Here is a 7,138-nt window from a genome sequence, read left to right as displayed (position 1 = left end):
ACACATCCTTAAATCCCTCATGGGCCTAATTCTTATTCACATGGAGGTCCCTTTACACTGCTTTGGGAACTACAAAATTACATTAAGTTAATACACTTACACCCTTTATCATAGTAATAAGCAGGAGCCCTAGTTATGGACCCTATTGTGCTAGGCACTGAACATACAGATGGTCCCTGTCCCAAAGAGCTTGCAATCTAAGGGCACACATACAGAACTGCTGTGGTACAACTGTACCAGCGCATCTGGTGAAGATCCTCTATGCCAACAGGAAAGAACTCTCCGGTTGGCATAATAAAACCACCTCCACGAGCGGCAGAAGTTATGTCAGTAGGAGATGCTCTCCCACCGACAAAGCACTGTGCTCACCAATGCTTATGTCAGTGTAATTTATGGCTCTTGTGGTGTGGGATGGGGTTATTCACACCCCGGAGCGACCTAAGTATAAGGCCATGTCTACACTACCGCATATGTTGGCAAAACTTATGTCACTCAGGGGTGTGAAAAAGACAATCCCTGAGCAACATAAGTTTTGCCGGTGTAAGTGGCAGTGTGCACAGAGCTTCTCCTGACAACACAGCCACCACTGCTCATGGAGGTGGTTTTATTAAGTTGACAGGAGAGCTCTCTCTCATCAGCATAGAGCAGCTATACAAGTGTTCTGAACAGCAACACAGCTGTGCCTCTGTAAGCTTGCTAGTGTAAACATGACCTAGGACAAGAGAACAAGTGGATGCAACAGCTGGATGGGGAAGCATAAGGAAACAATGAGATGGTATTGGCTAGCATGATAGGCAGTGGTCTCAGCACACCAGCATCCTAACCAAACTGGTGTAAAGTGGCCTTAGTGTACATAATAATCAGGACTAATGGCTCTATCCTGGGTTTAAGCTGCTCTCATTTAAGTAAAAGCTGTGTGTGTGTTTGTGTGGTGTGTGTGTGTAAGAAAGCAGCAATGGGAAATAAGCAGGGGAAATTGAGAATGAAGAGAACAGCAAGACAAAAAGGAAAGGAGAGAGGCTAGAGGGGAAAAAATGGAGAATCTGTGCTTTCATAACTCAAAGACACTGCTCCTGCAGTGACATCCAGTCATAATCTGTCAGCATTATTCTTTTCAAACACAATTCCTGACTTCTGTTTCTAAAACCACTCTAGATTATTAAAAATAAAATATTTTTGGTCTTCTGACACTTTTTAACATTTTTGCTTTTTATTTGTTGTTCACTTTGGCCATTGTAAATAGACTGGTCAATAGACTTCTGTCCCTTATAAATTTCACTCTCTGGTTCCCATGTACTAATACAACACAGTCATGTGGGTTTACAACACTACCTCTCATTAGGGATTCCATAACATTTCTTTTTGAATAAAGTAAAAAAAAAAACCTCCACAAAACATTCAAACATTTCTATTAATATTGCCCTACGTTTTCAAAAAGGCTGAGTGATTTCTGGATGCCTGACTAGGAACCTGATTTTCAAAGAACAAGTGTTGAGGCCTGGATCCACACAGGGGGCGTTACAATGCCTAACTTTTAGGCGCCTAGAGGATCACTGGAACAGCAAGGGGATCCACAAAGCCTGAGTTAGGCACCCAAGCTTCCTATACATTGAACAGGCAGGGATAAGTGCCTAGGAATGGTATCCACAAAAGCCACCATGCTAGGCGGGGAACCCCCTGGGATAGTCAGTGGGAGATGCTGCCCCTCTTATACAGTTACAGTTAAGCAGCTAACTCCAGGCTGCAGGGAAGCACCTATCCCTGCTAGCGATCCACAACTAGGAACCCGAGTCAGGGTGGCTTAGGCACCGAAGCTGGTTCTTGCCAGAAATGACAGAGGAAGAGGAGAGAGGCAGGGGTCCTCTACTGCTCAGGAGGGTGCCCTAACTACTGGGCTGTGGGATGTTCTGCTGTGGGTCTTCCTTGAGCCCTCCTGTTCAAACCATCCACTTTGGATAAACCATCAGTCATTGGCCCAGAGAGAGGAAGAATGACTCTATAGTCTGATGTTAGGGCACGCACCTGGAGGCCAGGAGACCATCAGGTTCCCCTGCTCCAATGACTTGTAAGTTATGTATCCAAAGTGGGTGGCTTCAACGGGAGAGATTGAGGGAGTCCCACATCAGAATATCCCATATCCTAGTGGCTAGGCCACACTCCTGTGAGGCTTCTGTTCAAATTTTCTCTTCTCAGCAGGCAGAGAGGGAGTTGAAACTGGGTCTCCCACACCCTGAGTGAGCATACTAACCACTGGGATGAAAGTTATAAGGGAGGTTCCACTGCCTCCTCTGGCCAGATTTTGAACGGGGCCTGATTTGTAGGATATGCTTAGAGCCCACCTATTGGATTGGGCCCTTCAGGCAAGATAGGTGGGTGACATCCTGGCCCCACTGAAGTCAACGGCAAAATTCCTATTGACATAATAGGGCCAGGATTTCACTCACTGTCTCTAATCACAACACGTGGGCTCTCTCACTAGCTCTAACAGCCATAATTCATCTCTAAGGCTTTATCCACATAGCACATCCTGTGTATCTAGTCTGCTCTAAATATAGTTTGGCCCAAACAATATGTGGTTAAAACTTGATTAGTAACCATGGCAGCAAACAGTATTTCACCCAGAGGCCTAGCCTGTCACATAGTTCTCTTCCTCTAACCCAGTGGTTCTCAAACTGTGGGTCAGGATACCCACGTGGGTTGCGACCCCATTGTAATGGGGTCGCCAGGGCTGGCGTTAGATTTGCTGGGGCCCAGGGCCAAAGCTCGAGCCCCACCGCCCAGGGTGGAAATCAAAGCCTGAGCCCTACCGCCCAGGGCTGAAGCCGAAGCCTGAGACTCAGTGCCCCGGGCCAAAGCTGAAGCCCAAGGGCTTCAGCCCTGGATGACAGAGCTCAGGCTTTTGGCTTTGGCCCCCCTGCTCGGGAGGCAGGGCTCAAGATTTGGCCCCCCTGAGAGGGGCGGGAGAGCTCAGGCAGGCTCAGGCTTCAATCCACCCTCCTGGGGTCGTAGAGTAATTTTTGTTGTCAGAAGGATATTGCGGTGCCATGAACTTTGAGAACCTCTGCAGATCCATTCTACACACTGTTAGCTTTGTTGCGCTATAGACAGCTTCTCCTAGCCATTTAACCAGTACTCCTTCCCCGACCCAGGACAACCCAGAGTGTACTGCCCACATGCTGCTGGTGCAATTCTATCTATGTGTCCTCAGGCATTTGAACTGCTGTTGAAGCAGTATAGAATAGTTGCCCACTTTTCCCCAGAATGCACTGACTGTTAGCCCAAGGGTGTACTGTAGATTACGAGGTTGCTGATTTAGCCATGATTTGATTGTGCAACAGTCATCAATGAAGTGCTTTTTGTTGTTTTTTGCAAAACTGTAACAGGTTCCCTTTAGTTGAAGCCACCAAAATTTAAAGTAGGTTTGTGCTTAAGTTTTGTGCCATCTCTAAAATTAGCAAATCAAAGGAAGGTTGTACGAAGGGTGGTTGGGATCTAGGTGCCATTATATCTGAATCTCCAATGTGCACAGGAGGGATGTCAGATAAAAGGCTTTGGGTTTGGCCCATTTCTAATAGATAATATATCTTGGTGGGGGGAAGAAAGCAGGGGGTCTGTCCAGGAGGGAGTTTGTTTTTTTAATACAGTGTCAGAGGATAAAAAACAATTAGGCCTTGAAGCTGATGACAAACAGGCAGGCAATTAGAGTAAGTTTTTTGAGGAGAATGTTACCCCCCCCCCCTTTCAAATCTGATGGAAAAATGGAATGTTAGGTTTGACAAGATTTCAGGAAAAGTGCTAGAAATTGACAAGCTCTTGACATACTTAAGATGCTTCAATTCATAAGGCAGCTGGGCACAACAAGCAAAGAACTGAAAGATGAAAATTAAAAAAAAAACAAAAAAACCTCGAATAACATACGTTTTCATTAATCTATAGGACATTGAACATTCCTTTTCAATGCATATAGAGGTTAACTGCTACTTAGTGTAGAGGTCACACTATGCAGCTCAGCATGCATAGCCATCATATCTGTTACCTAAAATACAGCTTCATTTTAAGGTGAAGTATGATTTGAGCTGGAAAGGCAGGCAAAAATAATAGGTTAAGAACAATTCTATTAAACATTTGTATGATTGCAAATTTCCATTGGTTTTCATTTCTCCTCAACAAGGAGCATGTTGCATATCCTACTGAGATAGAAGCTTCTCTTACATATGGCAAGCAGCTATAAATAGCTATAAAAACCAAGGGGCTGATATTTAACTGAAATCTTGCCTTGTTCACCCTTACCTTATCAGCCTGTACAATGTAGTAACGACTCATGAATGCCATGTTACACCCTGGCCACTTGTCATGTACATATACACTATCTAAGCTGGTGCATTACCTTGTTATTTTTTGAAAGTCTCTTTGAGGTCTATTTCCATTTTCTATAATATGAAGGGGTCAGAGCTCCTTGCCTAATATGGATGAAACCCTATGTGAGCAAATGTTTTAGTGAACTGATGACCAGTACCACAGAGTAGGAATATGTGTATAAGGGTGGGGAACAGTGTTTGAAGTAAACACAAACTAACACAAACTAACCCTAATCTGCAGTCCATCCATCAAACTAATCCTTCAATTTTTAAATGGTCTAGTTAGCCTTTGTTTCCTCATGCATATTGTGCATTTCTAGGTTCTAAACAGGTCCAGAAGGGGCTACAGTAGAACCTCAGAGTTACAAACACCAAATTGACCAGTCAACCACACCTCATTTGGAACCGAAAGTATGTAATCAAGCAGCAGCAGACACCAAAAATAAATATATAAATAAATGAAAACAAAGTAAATACAGTACCGTGCTGTGTTAAATGTAAACTACTAAAAAATAAAGGGAAAACAGCATGTTTTCCGGATAGTAAAGTTTCAAAGTTGCATTAAGTGAATGTTCACTGTAAACTTTTGAAAGAACAACCATAATATTTTCTTGAGTTATGAACATTTCAGAGTTACGAACAACCTCTATTCCCAAGGTGTTCGTAACTCTGAGGTTCTAATGCATTCCAGGAAAAGCTTTTCTCATGAGAGTTCTAGTCCTACGAAGCAGCAAAAAGCAGTTTGGCTGCAATAGTTATCTGTGAAACTGCTGAGTTTCGGTCTACAGCAAATTCACAGAAGTTCCTAATTTTTGTGTTTAGGAGGAAGGGTGTATAATTTTTTTTTATATTTTCACCATTTAAAAAACAAAATGCAGAAACAAAAGTTTTTAAAACATCTGACTTCTCCATTTCGTTCTTCCACTGACTTCATTCTGAGATTTAGGCAAAACACTTAACTTTTGTATCTCAGTTTCACCATCTTTTAGAAATGGAGAACAGGTTTGGAAATAACCATGAAGCTAAAAATTTAACCAAGCAAATACTTGCAAAGTGAAATGCTTTAGATTTGTAACTACTTATTTACATGATAGTTGATTGGAAATTCCAAATTTCTTTTTTTCTCTGGTCTTATTTAGCTCAGACTGATACGGTTGTCCTGGTATCAGGATTTCTAGTTTCCATTGCCACCCACTTTTCCACTTGACCCAAGTACAGAGGTATAAGAACATAAGAATGGCCATACTGGGTCAGACCAAAGGTCCATCTAGCCCAGTATCCTGTCTTCTGACAGTGGCCAATGCCAGGTGCCCCAGAGAGATTGAACAGAACAGGTAATTATCAAGTGATCCATCCCCTGTCATGCATTCCCAGCTTCTAGCAAACAGAGGCTAGGGACACCATCCCTGCCCATCCTGGCTAATAGCCATTGATGGACCTATCCTCCATGAATTTATCTAGTTCTTTTTTGAACCCTGTTATAGTCTGGACCTTCATAACATCCCCTGGCAAGGAGTTCCATAGGTTGACTATGCATTGTGTGAAAAAATACTTCCTTTTGTTTGTTTGAAACCTGCTGCCTATTAATTTCATTTGATGGCCCCTAGTTCTTGTGTTATGAGAAGGAGAAAATAACAGTTCCTTATTTTTATTTTCTCCACACCAGTCATGATTTTATAGACCTCTATCATATCCCCCCTTAGTCGTCTCTTTTCCAAGCTGAAAAGTCCCAGTCTTATTAATCTCTCCTCATACGGCAGTCGTTCCATACCCCAATCATTTTTGTTGCCATTTTCTGAACCTTTTCCAATTCCAATATATCTTTTTTGAGATGAGGCGACCGCAGTATTCAAGGTGTGGGTGTACCATGGATTTATATATAGGCAACATGATATTTTCTGTCTTATTATCTATCCCTTTCTTAATGATTCCCAACATTCTGTTCACTTTTTTGACTGCCACTGCACATTGAGTGGATGTTTTCAGAGAACTATCGACAATGACTCCAAGATCTCTTTCTTGAGTGGTAACAACTAATTTAGACCCCATCATTTTATATGTATAGGCATCAGCCTATAGGATACTAAAGAAACTCCAAATCAACTTCTCTGCTTTGGTTTCCTCATCCTTCAAAGTAAAAATAATAGTACTTATCTACCTAACAGGGATCATGTGGATTAATTAGATTAGGTTTGTAAAACCCTTTGAAGTAAGTACCAACCACTATGAGTGAAATCTTGTCTTTATGAGAGAGGCACCCGTTCTGAAGAATGACATTTCCTTTAAGGAAAGTAAGTTTTGAGGCCTAAGAATCTTGATAATGTCACTTAATTTTACAGTCTTCACCATCTGCAACTCACTTTCTGTTTTCTTTAAATCTTTTTTAAAATAGTCTGTCTGTTTATATACCTGCATCAATACAAGTGAAACGAATGTTTTCACTTTAGTTTCTCTACATTTAAAAGATACTGAGCTCCAGCTAGTTTCTGAGATAATGGAATTTTCATATTGCTTTAATTACTGCCATATTTCTTGTTATTCTGCCCTAATTAGAGCAGTACCTAACAGTTTTCTAATCAACACTAAATTTGCATTATTGTTTTGTTGGCCCTCAAAATAACAGTCTCAAGCAAACCTCCAGCATGCACATATTAACAAGTGAAAAGGTGCAGCGTGAATAACTGGAAACTTGAAATCAGCATTGTTTGTTTAAGCCAAAAACAGATTTTTCAAGAGCAATCCTGTTCATATATAGAGTCTAGAACCATGTGAGCCACCTT

The sequence above is a fragment of the Chelonia mydas genome, chromosome 1, assembly GCF_015237465.2.
Source record: "Chelonia mydas isolate rCheMyd1 chromosome 1, rCheMyd1.pri.v2, whole genome shotgun sequence".
Classification (NCBI taxonomy): Eukaryota; Metazoa; Chordata; order Testudines; family Cheloniidae; genus Chelonia; species Chelonia mydas.
This window is presented reverse-complemented; position numbering follows the sequence as displayed.